At 46.1% G+C, this 12,007-nt stretch overlaps 10 non-coding genes and 21 pseudogenes across 10 annotated transcripts; all 31 read left to right on the top strand.

The window, feature by feature from the left end:
- The first annotated feature begins 238 nt into the window (after positions 1-238).
- LOC136769586 (uncharacterized) lies at positions 239-356 on the top strand (annotated as a pseudogene).
- A 218-nt stretch (positions 357-574) lies between these two features.
- LOC136769610 (uncharacterized) lies at positions 575-693 on the top strand (annotated as a pseudogene).
- A 216-nt stretch (positions 694-909) lies between these two features.
- LOC136769585 (uncharacterized) lies at positions 910-1,027 on the top strand (annotated as a pseudogene).
- Positions 1,028-1,245: 218 nt separating this feature from the next.
- LOC136769609 (uncharacterized) lies at positions 1,246-1,364 on the top strand (annotated as a pseudogene).
- A 216-nt stretch (positions 1,365-1,580) lies between these two features.
- LOC136769122 (5S ribosomal RNA) lies at positions 1,581-1,699 on the top strand. The gene has a single exon (XR_010822102.1). It is a non-coding gene; the product is annotated as a 5S ribosomal RNA (ribosomal RNA).
- A 554-nt stretch (positions 1,700-2,253) lies between these two features.
- Positions 2,254-2,371, top strand: LOC136769129 (5S ribosomal RNA). Its single transcript, XR_010822108.1, has one exon. It is a non-coding gene; the product is annotated as a 5S ribosomal RNA (ribosomal RNA).
- A 210-nt stretch (positions 2,372-2,581) lies between these two features.
- Positions 2,582-2,700, top strand: LOC136768983 (uncharacterized; annotated as a pseudogene).
- A 224-nt stretch (positions 2,701-2,924) lies between these two features.
- LOC136769500 (5S ribosomal RNA) lies at positions 2,925-3,043 on the top strand. The gene has a single exon (XR_010822275.1). It is a non-coding gene; the product is annotated as a 5S ribosomal RNA (ribosomal RNA).
- Positions 3,044-3,252: 209 nt separating this feature from the next.
- LOC136768972 (uncharacterized) lies at positions 3,253-3,371 on the top strand (annotated as a pseudogene).
- Positions 3,372-3,598: 227 nt separating this feature from the next.
- LOC136769280 (5S ribosomal RNA) lies at positions 3,599-3,717 on the top strand. Its single transcript, XR_010822236.1, has one exon. It is a non-coding gene; the product is annotated as a 5S ribosomal RNA (ribosomal RNA).
- Positions 3,718-3,925: 208 nt separating this feature from the next.
- LOC136769303 (uncharacterized) lies at positions 3,926-4,043 on the top strand (annotated as a pseudogene).
- A 216-nt stretch (positions 4,044-4,259) lies between these two features.
- LOC136769047 (uncharacterized) lies at positions 4,260-4,378 on the top strand (annotated as a pseudogene).
- A 219-nt stretch (positions 4,379-4,597) lies between these two features.
- On the top strand, positions 4,598-4,716 carry LOC136769651 (5S ribosomal RNA). The gene has a single exon (XR_010822290.1). It is a non-coding gene; the product is annotated as a 5S ribosomal RNA (ribosomal RNA).
- A 211-nt stretch (positions 4,717-4,927) lies between these two features.
- Positions 4,928-5,046, top strand: LOC136768961 (uncharacterized; annotated as a pseudogene).
- A 224-nt stretch (positions 5,047-5,270) lies between these two features.
- On the top strand, positions 5,271-5,389 carry LOC136768990 (uncharacterized; annotated as a pseudogene).
- A 219-nt stretch (positions 5,390-5,608) lies between these two features.
- On the top strand, positions 5,609-5,726 carry LOC136769116 (5S ribosomal RNA). The gene has a single exon (XR_010822096.1). It is a non-coding gene; the product is annotated as a 5S ribosomal RNA (ribosomal RNA).
- A 210-nt stretch (positions 5,727-5,936) lies between these two features.
- LOC136769415 (uncharacterized) lies at positions 5,937-6,055 on the top strand (annotated as a pseudogene).
- A 224-nt stretch (positions 6,056-6,279) lies between these two features.
- Positions 6,280-6,398, top strand: LOC136769344 (uncharacterized; annotated as a pseudogene).
- Positions 6,399-6,606: 208 nt separating this feature from the next.
- On the top strand, positions 6,607-6,724 carry LOC136769302 (uncharacterized; annotated as a pseudogene).
- Positions 6,725-6,940: 216 nt separating this feature from the next.
- Positions 6,941-7,059, top strand: LOC136769046 (uncharacterized; annotated as a pseudogene).
- Positions 7,060-7,278: 219 nt separating this feature from the next.
- Positions 7,279-7,397, top strand: LOC136769640 (5S ribosomal RNA). The gene has a single exon (XR_010822289.1). It is a non-coding gene; the product is annotated as a 5S ribosomal RNA (ribosomal RNA).
- A 210-nt stretch (positions 7,398-7,607) lies between these two features.
- On the top strand, positions 7,608-7,726 carry LOC136768960 (uncharacterized; annotated as a pseudogene).
- Positions 7,727-8,290: 564 nt separating this feature from the next.
- Positions 8,291-8,409, top strand: LOC136769603 (uncharacterized; annotated as a pseudogene).
- A 219-nt stretch (positions 8,410-8,628) lies between these two features.
- On the top strand, positions 8,629-8,736 carry LOC136769010 (uncharacterized; annotated as a pseudogene).
- Positions 8,737-8,952: 216 nt separating this feature from the next.
- Positions 8,953-9,071, top strand: LOC136769044 (uncharacterized; annotated as a pseudogene).
- A 221-nt stretch (positions 9,072-9,292) lies between these two features.
- LOC136769627 (5S ribosomal RNA) lies at positions 9,293-9,411 on the top strand. Its single transcript, XR_010822287.1, has one exon. It is a non-coding gene; the product is annotated as a 5S ribosomal RNA (ribosomal RNA).
- A 210-nt stretch (positions 9,412-9,621) lies between these two features.
- Positions 9,622-9,740, top strand: LOC136768959 (uncharacterized; annotated as a pseudogene).
- Positions 9,741-10,304: 564 nt separating this feature from the next.
- LOC136769476 (uncharacterized) lies at positions 10,305-10,423 on the top strand (annotated as a pseudogene).
- Positions 10,424-10,642: 219 nt separating this feature from the next.
- Positions 10,643-10,761, top strand: LOC136769062 (5S ribosomal RNA). Its single transcript, XR_010822067.1, has one exon. It is a non-coding gene; the product is annotated as a 5S ribosomal RNA (ribosomal RNA).
- A 555-nt stretch (positions 10,762-11,316) lies between these two features.
- Positions 11,317-11,435, top strand: LOC136769294 (5S ribosomal RNA). The gene has a single exon (XR_010822249.1). It is a non-coding gene; the product is annotated as a 5S ribosomal RNA (ribosomal RNA).
- Positions 11,436-11,651: 216 nt separating this feature from the next.
- On the top strand, positions 11,652-11,770 carry LOC136769363 (uncharacterized; annotated as a pseudogene).
- The last annotated feature ends 237 nt before the right edge of the window (positions 11,771-12,007 follow it).

Here is a 12,007-nt window from a genome sequence, read left to right as displayed (position 1 = left end):
ACACAGTATTAGTATGGTGTTCCTAATAATTCTTTAGGTGATTTCATCGTAGCTCTTAATACTCTCTTTCTGTCTGGAGGAGATATAATTGAAGTATTGTACACGTACCCGGCTACTTTCAACACCCATTGCTGCACTGATATTTTTCCCTCCATTTTTCTTTATCCATTTTTTTCTTGCTGGAAGTTCCGTCAATACCCGTCAACCTTTAAGAGACATCATGCAGCCAGGCCTTTCGGCTTGTGGCCACACCGTCCTGAATGCGCCCGATCTCGTCAGATCTCGGAAGCTAACGGGGCAGGGCCTGGTCAGTACTTGGATGGGAGACTTCCTAGAAATACCAGGTGCTGTAAGCTTTTTACGTCTCCTGGGTAACTTCATCGTAGCTCTTAATACTCTCTTTCTGTCTCCAGGAGATATAATTGAAGAATTGTACACGTACCCGGCTACTTTCAACACCCTTTCCTGCACTGATATTTTTCCCTCCATTTTTCTATTTTTTTTTTTTTTTTTTGCTGGAAATTCCGTCAATACCCGCCAGCCTTTAAGAGACATCATGCAGCCAGGCATCTTGGCTTGCGGTCACACCATCCTGAACTCGCCCGATCTCGTCAGATCTCGGAAGCTAAACGGGGCAGGACCTGGTCAGTACATGAATGTGAGACCTCCTGGAAATACCTGGTGCTGCAAGCTTTTACGTCTCCTGGGTAACTTTATCGTAGCTCTTAATACTCTCTATCTGTCTGGAGGAGATATAATTGAAGTATTGTACACGTACCCAGCTACTGTCAACACCATTTGCTGCACTGATATTTTTCCATCCATTTTTCTTTTTTTTTTTTTTTTTTTGCTGGAAGTTCCGTCAATAACCGCCAACCTTTAAGAGACATCATGCAGTCAGGCATCTTGGCTTGTGGCCACACCGTCCTGAATGCGCCCGATCTCGTCAGATCTCGGAAGCTAACGGGGCAGGGCCTGGTCAGTACTTGGATGGGAGACTTCCTAGAAATACCAGGTGCTGTAAGCTTTTTACGTCTCCTGGGTAACTTCATCGTAGCTCTTAATACTCTCTTTCTGTCTCCAGGAGATATAATTGAAGAATTGTACACGTACCCGGCTACTTTCAACACCCTTTCCTGCACTGATATTTTTCCCTCCATTTTTCTATTTTTTTTTTTTTTTTTTGCTGGAAATTCCGTCAATACCCGCCAGCCTTTAAGAGACATCATGCAGCCAGGCATCTTGGCTTGCGGTCACACCATCCTGAACTCGCCCGATCTCGTCAGATCTCGGAAGCTAAACGGGGCAGGACCTGGTCAGTACATGAATGTGAGACCTCCTGGAAATACCTGGTGCTGCAAGCTTTTACGTCTCCTGGGTAACTTTATCGTAGCTCTTAATACTCTCTATCTGTCTGGAGGAGATATAATTGAAGTATTGTACACGTACCCAGCTACTGTCAACACCATTTGCTGCACTGATATTTTTCCATCCATTTTTCTTTTTTTTTTTTTTTTTTTGCTGGAAGTTCCGTCAATAACCGCCAACCTTTAAGAGACATCATGCAGTCAGGCATCTTGGCTTGCGGCCACACCATCCTGAACGCGCCCGATCTCATCAGATCTCGGAAGCTAAACGGGGCAGGGCCTGGTCAGTACTTGGATGGGAGACCTCCTAGAAATACCAGGTGCTGCAAGCTTTTTACGTCTCCTGGGTAACTTCATCATAGCTCTTAATACTCTCTTTCAGTCTGTAGGAGATATTATTGAAGAATTGTACACGTACCCGGCAACTTTCAAAACCCTTTGCTGCACTGATATTTTTCCCTCCATTTTTCTTTTTTCTTTTTTTTTTTGCTGGAAGTTCCGTCAATACCCGCCAGCCTTAAAGAGACATCATGCAGCCGGGCCTCTCGGCTTTCGGCCACACCGTCCTGAACGCGCATGATATCATCAGATCTCGGAAGCTTAACGGGGCAGGACCTGGTCAGTACTTGAATGTGAGACCTCCTGGAAATACCAGGTGCTGCAAGCTTTTACGTCTCCTGGGTAACTTTATCGTAGCTCTTAATACTCTCTTTCAGTCTGCAGGAGATATAATTGAAGAATTGTACACGTACCCGGCTACTTTCAACACCCTTTCCTGCACTGATATTTTTCCCTCCATTTTTCTTTTTTTTTTTTTTTTTTTTTTGCTGGAAGTTCCGTCAATACCCGTCAACCTTTAAGAGACATCATGCAGCCAGGCCTCTTGGCTTGCGGCCACACCGTCCTGAACGCGCCCGATCTCATCAGATCTCGGAAGCTAACGGGGCAGGGCCTGGTCAGTACTTGGATGGGTGACCTCCTGGAAATACCAGGTGCTGCAAGCTTTTTACGTCTCCTGGGTAACTTCATCGTAGCTCTTAATACTCTCTTTCTGTCTCCAGGAGATATAATTGAAGAATTGTACACGTACCCGGCTACTTTCAACACCCTTTGCTGCACTGGTATATTTCCCTCTATTTTTCTTTTTTTTTTTTGCTGGCAGTTCCGTCAATACCCGCCAGCCTTTAAGAGACATCATGCAGCCAGGCATCTCGGCTTGCGGCCACACCATCCTGAACGCGCCCGATCTCGTCAGATCTCGGAAGCTAAACGGGGCAGGACCTGGTCAGTACATGAAAGTGAGACCTCCTGGAAATACCTAGTTCTGCAAGCTTTTACGTCTCCTGGGTAACTTTATCGTAGCTCTTAATACTCTCTCTCTGTCTGGAGGAGATATAATTGAAGTATTGTACACATATCCAGCTACTGTCAACACCCTTTGCTGCACTGATATTTTTCCATCCATTTTTCTTTTTTCTTTTTTTCTTTTTTTTTTTTGCTGGAAGTTCCGTCAATACCCGCCAACCTTTAAGAGACATCATGCAGCCAGGCCTTTCGGCTTGTGGCCACACCATCCTGAATGCGCCCGATCTCGTCAGATCTCGGAAGCTAAACGGGGCAGGGCCTGGTCAGTACTTGGATGGGAGACCTCCTAGAAATACCAGGTGCTGCAAGCTTTTTACGTCTCCTGGGTAACTTCATCGTAGCTCTTAATACTCTCTTTCTGTCTCCAGGAGATATAATTGAAGAATCGTACACGTACCCGGCTACTTTCAACACCCTTTGCTGCACTGGTATATTTCCCTCTATTTTTCTTTTTTTTTTTGCTGGCAGTTCCGTCAATACCCGCCAGCCTTTAAGAGACATCATGCAGCCAGGCATCTCGGCTTGCGGCCACACCATCCTGAACGCGCCCGATCTCGTCAGATCTCGGAAGCTAAACGCGGCAGGACCTGGTCAGTACATGAAAGTGAGACCTCCTGGAAATACCTAGTGCTGCAAGCTTTTACGTCTCCTGGGTAACTTTATCGTAGCTCTTAATACTCTCTCTCTGTCTGGAGGAGATATAATTGAAGTATTTTTGTACACGTATCCAGCTACTGTCAACACCCTTTGCTGCACTGATATTTTTCCATCCATTTTTCTTTTTTCTTTTTTTCTTTTTTTTTTTTGCTGGAAGTTCCGTCAATACCCGCCAATCTTTAAGAGACATCATGCAGCCAGGCCTTTCGGCTTGTGGCCACACCGTCCTGAATGCGCCCGATCTCGTCAGATCTCGGAAGCTAAACGGGGCAGGACCTGGTCAGTACTTGGATGGGAGACCTCCTAGGAATACCAGGTGCTGCAAGCTTTTTACATCTCCTGGGTAACTTCATCGTAGCTCTTAATACTCTCTTTCTGTCTCCAGGAGATATAATTGAAGAATTGTACACGTACCCGGCTACTTTCAACACCCTTTGCTGCACTGGTATATTTCCCTCTATTTTTCTTTTTTTTTTGCTGGCAGTTCCGTCAATACCCGCCAGCCTTTAAGAGACGTCATGCAGCCAGGCATCTCGGCTTGCGGCCACACCATCCTGAACGCGCCCGATCTCGTCAGATCTCGGAAGCTAACGGGGCAGGGCCTGGTCAGTACTTGGATGGGAGACCTCCTAGAAATACCAGGTGCTGCAAGCTTTTTACGTCTCCTGGGTAACTTCATCATAGCTCTTAATACTCTCTTTCAGTCTGTAGGAGATATTATTGAAGAATTGTACACGTACCCGGCTACTTTCAAAACCCATTGCTGCACTGATATTTTTCCCTCAATTTTTCTTTTTTCTTTTTTTTTTTGCTGGAAGTTCCGTCAATACCCGCCAGCCTTAAAGAGACATCATGCAGCTGGGCCTCTCGGCTTTCGGCCACACCGTCCTGAATGCGCATGATATCGTCAGATCTCGGAAGCTAAACGGGGCAGGACCTGGTCAGTACTTGAATGTGAGACCTCCTGGAAATACCAGGTGCTGCAAGCTTTTACGTCTCCTGGGTAACTTTATCGTAGCTCTTAATACTCTCTTTCAGTCTGCAGGAGATATAATTGAAGAATTGTACACGTACCCGGCTACTTTCAACACCCTTTCCTGCACTGATATTTTTCCTTCCATTTTTCTATTTTTTTTTTTTTTCTTTTTGCTGGAAGTTCCGTCAATACCCGCCAACCTTTAAGAGACATCATGCAGCCAGGCCTTTCGGCTTGTGGCCACACCGTCCTGAATGCGCCCGATCTCGTCAGATCTCGGAAGCTAAACGGGGCAGGGCCTGGTCAGTACTTGGATGGGAGACCTCCTAGAAATACCAGGTGCTGCAAGCTTTTTACGTCTCCTGGGTAACTTCATCGTAGCTCTTAATACTCTCTTTCTGTCTCCAGGAGATATAATTGAAGAATTGTACACGTACCCGGCTACTTTCAACACCCTTTGCTGCACTGGTATATTTCCCTCTATTTTTCTTTTTTTTTTTTTGCTGGCAGTTCCGTCAATACCCGCCAGCCTTTAAGAGACATCATGCAGCCAGGCATCTCGGCTTGCGGCCACACCATCCTAAACGCGCCCGATCTCGTCAGATCTCGGAAGCTAAACGGGGCAGGACCTGGTCAGTACATGAATGTGAGACCTGCTGGAAATACCTAGTGCTGCAAGCTTTTGCGTCTCCTGGGTAACTTTATCGTAGCTCTTAATACTCTCTCTCTGTCTGGAGGAGATATAATTGAAGTATTGTACACGTATCCAGCTACTGTCAACACCCTTTGCTGCACTGATATTCTTCCATCCATTTTTCTTTTTTCTTTTTTTATATTTTATTTTTGCTGGAAGTTCCGTCAAAACCCGCCAACCTTTAAGAGACATCATGCAGCCAGGCATCTCGGCTTGCGGCCACACCGTCCTGAAGACGCAAGATCTCGTCAGATCTCGGAAGAAAAACTGGGCAGGGCCTCGTCAGTACTTGGATGAGTGACCTCCTGGAAATACCAGGTGCTGCAAGCTTTTACGTCTCCTGGGTAACTTTATCGTAGCTCTTAATACTCTCTTTCAGTCTGCAGGAGATATAATTGAAGAATTGTACACGTACCCGGCTACTTTCAACACCCTTTCCTGCACTGATATTTTTCCCTCCATTTTTCTATTTTTTTTTTTTTTTTTTTTGCTGGAAGTTCCGTCAATACCCGTCAACCTTTAAGAGACATCATGCAGCCAGGCCTCTTGGCTTGCGGCCACACCGTCCTGAACGCGCCCGATCTCATCAGATCTCGGAAGCTAACGGGGCAGGGCCTGGTCAGTACTTGGATGGGTGACCTCCTGGAAATACCAGGTGCTGCAAGCTTTTTACGTCTCCTGGGTAACTTCATCGTAGCTCTTAATACTCTCTTTCTGTCTCCAGGAGATATAATTGAAGAATTGTACACGTACCCGGCTACTTTCAACACCCTTTGCTGCACTGGTATATTTCCCTCTATTTTTCTTTTTTTTTTTTGCTGGCAGTTCCGTCAATACCCGCCAGCCTTTAAGAGACATCATGCAGCCAGGCATCTTGGCTTGCGGCCACACCATCCTGAACGCGCCCGATCTCGTCAGATCTCGGAAGCTAAACGGGGCAGGACCTGGTCAGTACTTGGATGGGAGACCTCCTGGAAATACCTAGTTCTGCAAGCTTTTACGTCTCCTGGGTAACTTTATCGTAGCTCTTAATACTCTCTCTCTGTCTGGAGGAGATATAATTGAAGTATTGTACACGTATCCAGCTACTGTCAACACCCTTTGCTGCACTGATATTTTTCCATCCATTTTTCTTTTTTCTTTTTTTCTTTTTTTTTTTTGCTGGAAGTTCCGTCAATACCCGCCAATCTTTAAGAGACATCATGCAGCCAGGCCTTTCGGCTTGTGGCCACACCGTCCTGAATGCGCCCGATCTCGTCAGATCTCGGAAATTAAACGGGGCAGGACCTGGTCAGTACTTGGATGGGAGACCTCCTAGAAATACCAGGTGCTGCAAGCTTTTTACGTCTCCTGGGTAACTTCATCGTAGCTCTTAATACTCTCTTTCTGTCTCCAGGAGATATAATTGAAGAATTGTACACGTACCCGGCTACTTTCAACACCCTTTGCTGCACTGGTATATTTCCCTCTATTTTTCTTTTTTTTTTGCTGGCAGTTCCGTCAATACCCGCCAGCCTTTAAGAGACGTCATGCAGCCAGGCATCTCGGCTTGCGGCCACACCATCCTGAACGCGCCCGATCTCGTCAGATCTCGGAAGCTAACGGGGCAGGGCCTGGTCAGTACTTGGATGGGAGACCTCCTAGAAATACCAGGTGCTGCAAGCTTTTTACGTCTCCTGGGTAACTTCATCATAGCTCTTAATACTCTCTTTCAGTCTGTAGGAGATATTATTGAAGAATTGTACACGTACCCGGCTACTTTCAAAACCCATTGCTGCACTAATATTTTTCCCTCAATTTTTCTTTTTTCTTTTTTTTTTTGCTGGAAGTTCCGTCAATACCCGCCAGCCTTAAAGAGACATCATGCAGCTGGGCCTCTCGGCTTTCGGCCACACCGTCCTGAATGCGCATGATATCGTCAGATCTCGGAAGCTAAACGGGGCAGGACCTGGTCAGTACTTGAATGTGAGACCTCCTGGAAATACCAGGTGCTGCAAGCTTTAACGTCTCCTGGGTAACTTTATCGTAGCTCTTAATACTCTCTTTCAGTCTGCAGGAGATATAATTGAAGAATTGTACACGTACCCGGCTACTTTCAACACCCTTTCCTGCACTGATATTTTTCCTTCCATTTTTCTATTTTTTTTTTTTTTCTTTTTGCTGGAAGTTCCGTCAATACCCGCCAACCTTTAAGAGACATCATGCAGCCAGGCCTTTCGGCTTGTGGCCACACCGTCCTGAATGCGCCCGATCTCGTCAGATCTCGGAAGCTAAACGGGGCAGGGCCTGGTCAGTACTTGGATGGGAGACCTCCTAGAAATACCAGGTGCTGCAAGCTTTTTACGTCTCCTGGGTAACTTCATCGTAGCTCTTAATACTCTCTTTCTGTCTCCAGGAGATATAATTGAAGAATTGTACACGTACCCGGCTACTTTCAACACCCTTTGCTGCACTGGTATATTTCCCTCTATTTTTCTTTTTTTTTTTTGCTGGCAGTTCCGTCAATACCCGCCAGCCTTTAAGAGACATCATGCAGCCACGCATCTCGGCTTGCGGCCACACCATCCTAAACGCGCCCGATCTCGTCAGATCTCGGAAGCTAAACGGGGCAGGACCTGGTCAGTACATGAATGTGAGACCTGCTGGAAATACCTAGTGCTGCAAGCTTTTGCGTCTCCTGGGTAACTTTATCGTAGCTCTTAATACTCTCTCTCTGTCTGGAGGAGATATAATTGAAGTATTGTACACGTATCCAGCTACTGTCAACACCCTTTGCTGCACTGATATTTTTCCATCCATTTTTCTTTTTTCTTTTTTTATATTTTTTTTTTGCTGGAAGTTCCGTCAAAACCCGCCAACCTTTAAGAGACATCATGCAGCCAGGCATCTCGGCTTGCGGCCACACCGTCCTGAAGACGCAAGATCTCGTCAGATCTCGGAAGAAAAACTGGGCAGGGCCTCGTCAGTACTTGGATGAGTGACCTCCTGGAAATACCAGGTGCTGAAAGCTTTTTACATCTCCTGGGTAACTTCAGCATAGCTCTTAATACTCTCATTCAGTCTGGAGGAGATATAATTGAAGAATTGTACATGTACCCGGCTACTTTCAACACCCTGTCCTGCACTGATATTTTTCCCTCCATTTTTCTATTTATTTATTTTTTATTTTTTGCTGGAAGTTCTGTCAATACCCGCCAGCCTTTAAGAGACATCATGCAACCCGGCCTCTTGGCTTGTGGCCACACCGTCCTGAACACGCCCGATGTCGTCAGATCTCGGAAGCTAAACGGGGCAGGGCCTCGTCAGTACTTGGATGGGAGACCTCCTGGAAATACCTGGTGCTGCAAGCATTTTACGTCTCCTGGGAAACTTCATCGTAGCTCTTAATACTCTCTATCTGTCTGGAGGAGATATAATTGAAGTATTGTACACGTACCCGGCTACTTTCAACAGCCTTTGCTGCACTGATATTTTTCCCTCCATTTTCCATTTTTTTTTTTTTTTTTTTTGCTGGAAGTTCCGTCAATACCCGCCAGCCTTTAAGAGACATCATGCAGCCAGGCCTCTTGGCTTGCGGCCACACCGTCCTGAACGCGCCTGATCTCGGAGGCTAACGGGGCAGGGCCTGGTCAGTACTTGGATGGGTGACCTCCTGGAAATACCAGGTGCTGCAAGCTTTTTACGTCTCCTGGGTAACTTCATCATAGCTCTTAATACTCTCTTTCAGTCTGTAGGAGATATTATTGAAGAATTGTACACGTACCCGGCTACTTTCAAAACCCTTTGCTGCACTGATATTTTTCCCTCCATTTTTCTTTTTTCTTTTTTTTTTTGCTGGAAGTTCCGTCAATACCCGCCAGCCTTAAAGAGACATCATGCAGCCGGGCCTCTCGGCTTTCGGCCACACCGTCCTGAATGCGCATGATATCGTCAGATCTCGGAAGCTAAACGGGGCAGGACCTGGTCAGTACTTGAATGTGAGACCTCCTGGAAATACCAGGTGCTGCAAGCTTTTTACGTCTCCTGGGTAACTTTATCGTAGCTCTTAATGCTCTCTCTCAGTCTGCAGGAGATATAATTGAAGAATTGTACACGTACCCGGCTACTTTCAACACCCTTTCCTGCACTGATATTTTTCCCTCCATTTTTCTATTTTTTTTTTTTTTTTTTTTTGCTGGAAGTTCCGTCAATACCCGCCAACCTTTAAGAGACATCATGCAGCCAGGCCTTTCGGCTTGTGGCCACACCGTCCTGAATGCGCCCGATCTCGTCAGATCTCGGAAGCTAAACGGGGCAGGGCCTGGTCAGTACTTGGATGGGAGACCTCCTAGAAATACCAGGTGCTGCAAGCTTTTTACGTCTCCTGGGTAACTTCATCGTAGCTCTTAATACTCTCTTTCTGTCTCCAGGAGATATAATTGAAGAATTGTACACGTACCCGGCTACTTTCAACACCCTTTGCTGCACTGGTATATTTCCCTCTATTTTTCTTTTTTTTTTTTGCTGGCAGTTCCGTCAATACCCGCCAGGCTTTAAGAGACATCATGCAGCCACGCATCTCGGCTTGCGGCCACACCATCCTAAACGCGCCCGATCTCGTCAGATCTCGGAAGCTAAACGGGGCAGGACCTGGTCAGTACATGAATGTGAGACCTGCTGGAAATACCTAGTGCTGCAAGCTTTTGCGTCTCCTGGGTAACTTTATCGTAGCTCTTAATACTCTCTCTCTGTCTGGAGGAGATATAATTGAAGTATTGTACACGTATCCAGCTACTGTCAACACCCTTTGCTGCACTGATATTTTTCCATCCATTTTTCTTTTTTCTTTTTTTATATTTTTTTTTTGCTGGAAGTTCCGTCAAAACCCGCCAACCTTTAAGAGACATCATGCAGCCAGGCATCTCGGCTTGCGGCCACACCGTCCTGAAGACGCAAGATCTCGTCAGATCTCGGAAGAAAAACTGGGCAGGGCCTCGTCAGTACTTGGATGAGTGACCTCCTGGAAATACCAGGTGCTGAAAGCTTTTTACATCTCCTGGGTAACTTCAGCGTAGCTCTTAATACTCTCATTCAGTCTGGAGGAGATATAATTGAAGAATTGTACATGTACCCGGCTACTTTCAACACCCTGTCCTGCACTGATATTTTTCCCTCCATTTTTCTATTTATTTATTTTTTATTTTTTGCTGGAAGTTCTGTCAATACCCGCCAGCCTTTAAGAGACATCATGCAACCCGGCCTCTTGGCTTGTGGCCACACCGTCCTGAACACGCCCGATCTCGTCAGATCTCGGAAGCTAAACGAGGCAGGGCCTCGTCAGTACTTGGATGGGAGACCTCCTGGAAATACCTGGTGCTGCAAGCATTTTACGTCTCCTGGGAAACTTCATCGTAGCTCTTAATACTCTCTATCTGTCTGGAGGAGATATAATTGAAGTATTGTACACGTACCCGGCTACTTTCAACAGCCTTTGCTGCACTGATATTTTTCCCTCCATTTTCCATTTTTTTTTTTTTTTTTTTTGCTGGAAGTTCCGTCAATACCCTCCAGCCTTTAAGAGACATCATGCAGCCAGACTTCTTGGCTTGCAGCCACACCGTCCTGAACGCGCCCGATCTCATCAGATCTCAAAAGCTAAACGGGACAGGGCCTGGTCAGTACTTGGATGGGTGACCTCCTGGAAATACCAGGTGCTGCAAGCTTTTTACGTCTCCTGGGTAACTTCATCGTAGCTCTTAATACTCTCTTTCTGTCTGGAGGAGATAAATTTGAAGAATTGTACAAGTACCCGAATACTTTCAACTCCCTTTGCTGCACTGATATTTTTCCCTCCATTTTTCTTTTACTTTTTTATTTTTTCTGGAAGTTCGTCAATACCCGCCAGCCTTTAAGAGACATCATGCAGCCAGGCCTCTTGGCTTGCGGCCACACCGTCCTGAATGCGCCCGATCTTGTCAGATCTTAGAAGCAAAACGTGGCAGGGCCTGGTCATTATTTGGATGTGTGACATCCAGGAAATACCAGGTGCTGCAAGCTTCTTACGTCTCCTGGGTAACTTCATCGTAGCTCTTAATACTCTCTTTCTGTCTGGAGGAGATATAATTTAAGTATTGTACACGTACCCAGCTACTGTCAACACCCTTTGCTGCACTGATATTTTTCCATCCATTTTTCTTTTTTTTTTTTTTTTTTTTTTTGCTGGAAGTTTCATCAATACCCGCCAACCTTTAAGAGACATCATGCTGCCAGGCCTCTCGGCTTGTGGCCACACTGTCCTGAATGCGCCCGATCTCGTCAGATCTCGGTAGCTAAACGGGGCAGGGCCTGGTCAGTACTTGGATGGGAGACCTCCTAGAAATACCAGGTGCTGCAAGCTTTTAACGTTTCCTGGGTAACTTCATCGTAGCTCTTAATACTCTCTTTCTGTCTGGAGGAGATATAATTGAAGAATTGTACACGTACCCGGCTACTTTCAACACCCTTTGCTGCACTGATATTTTTCCCTCCATTTTTCATTTTTCTTTTTTTTTCTGCTGGAAGTTCCGTCAATACCCGCCAGCCTTTAAGAGACATCATGCAGCCAGGCCTCTTGGCTTGCTGCCACACCGTCCTTAACGCGCCCGATCTCGTCAGATCTCGGAAACTAAACGGGGCAGGGCCTGGTCAGTACTTGGATGGGAGACCTCCTGGAAATACCAGGTGCTGCAAGCTTTTTCGTCTCCTGGGTAACTTCATCGTAGCTCTTAATACTCTCTTTCTGTCTGGAGGAGATATAATTGAAGTATTGTACACTTTGTCTTAGGGACAGTCTGGCTAGCAGTGACTGAGTGGTTGACAGACGAGAAGCAACGGAATGTACGTGCTCTGTGATGTCATAGCAGTCAGCTGAGAGAGGCTCGTGATGTCATCGCTGAGCTGTCTGTCTGTCTGTCTGTCTCTCTCTCTCTC

Source organism: Amia ocellicauda, chromosome 14, assembly GCF_036373705.1.
Source record: "Amia ocellicauda isolate fAmiCal2 chromosome 14, fAmiCal2.hap1, whole genome shotgun sequence".
NCBI classification, from domain to species: Eukaryota; Metazoa; Chordata; class Actinopteri; order Amiiformes; family Amiidae; genus Amia; species Amia ocellicauda.
The sequence above is the reverse complement of the archived record's forward strand: the minus strand, read 5'-3'. Positions and strand labels throughout refer to the sequence as shown.